Here is a 1,731-nt window from a genome sequence, read left to right on the forward strand (position 1 = left end):
CTCTCTCTCTCTCTCTCTCTCTCTCTCTCTCTCTCTCTCTCTCTCTCTCTCTCTCTCTCTTTCTCTCTCTTTATTATTGAAATTACAACTGGCCAGAAGCTATAGCTATTTGATTGTTTCTCCTTTATATCTCAACCACCATTTCATTTGTTGTTGCTGCTGCTAATGTTGTTGACGTTTGATGTTGATTGTTATTTTTCATGTTGTTGTTGTTGTTGTTGTTGTTGTTGTTAATGGGTGGGATGACGATGATGGTGATGGTGACGGTGGTGGTGGTGGTGGTGGGGGTTTGCCGTGATGAGGACGATGATAACGAAGCAGTTGATGATGATGATGGTGAACAAGTTGACGACGACGACGACGACGATAAACATGATGATGATGACGGTGATGACAACGATAATAAAAGGCAACGTCGATAATAATGATAATGATGATAATGGTGATGATGATGATGATGATGATGATGACGACGGCGATGATGATGATGAGGGTGATGATGATAATATCGTATCAGCGTTTGTCCTTTTCTTCTAAAGGTGCAAATATTCGAGTAGGGTGCTTCACGAGTCTTTTGATGTGATTGTTATCGTTCTTGTTATTGTTGTTGTTGTTGTTGTTGTTAACATTTTGTTAATTTAGTCTCATTTACTCTAATTGTTTCATGCCTGACTGTGTACACATGCATGCGCACGCGCACATACACTTCGAAATACAGACACACAAACATAGACATTCATACGCATACATACACACCCATACACATACAGACACACTCAATTATCTATACACACATGCGCACATGCTCATACACGCATGCACATTTACACATATACCCACATATATAAACACACATATATACCCATACACATAAACACATCGCATATTCCCACACATACAAACGCACATATACTCACACATGCAAACACATACACATATACCCACACATATAAACACATACGCATATACCCACATATCCAAAAACACACATATACCCACACATATAAACACATACACATATACTCACATATATAAACACATACGCATATACCCACATATACAAACACACACATATACCCACATATATAAACACGTACGTATATACCTACACATCACATACACAAATACATACGCATACGCGCACGCACCAACTCTCAAACCAGCGTAAATATCCATGAACGCACACAAAACGCCACTACTATCAATAATGACCATTGCGTTGGAACCTTTACGTGGTCTCTAGGTTTACTAGAAATTGCAAAGAAATCTCCCTCGAAGCACTCCCTGCTGTTTGAAATAAGGATGTACCTCATTGGGTTATGTAGTTCTCTTATATGCTCCTAAAATAAGACGGGATGGTCACAGGACCCGTTAATGACTTTGATCATTGGTTTATTAGGTCAAGGTTGACTTGGGGCTAAATTACAACCAACAATATCATTACCATAAGATCTGTAATATCATAAAGCAAACATTGCTGGCACTCCGTCGCTTACGACGTCGAAGGTTCCAGTTGATCCGATCAACGGAACAGCCTGCTCGTGAAATTAACGTGCAAGTGGCTGAGCACTCCACAGACACGTGTACCCTTAACGTAGTTCTCGGGGGATATTCAGTCCGCTGCCCTAACCACTGGGCCATTGCACCTCCACTAAAGCAAACATACACACGCAGATATGCTCCCCCCTCTCTCTCTCTCTCTCTCTCTCTCTCTCTCTCTCTCTCTCTCTC

The sequence above is a fragment of the Octopus bimaculoides genome, chromosome 2, assembly GCF_001194135.2.
Source record: "Octopus bimaculoides isolate UCB-OBI-ISO-001 chromosome 2, ASM119413v2, whole genome shotgun sequence".
Lineage (NCBI taxonomy): Eukaryota > Metazoa > Mollusca > Cephalopoda > Octopoda > Octopodidae > Octopus > Octopus bimaculoides.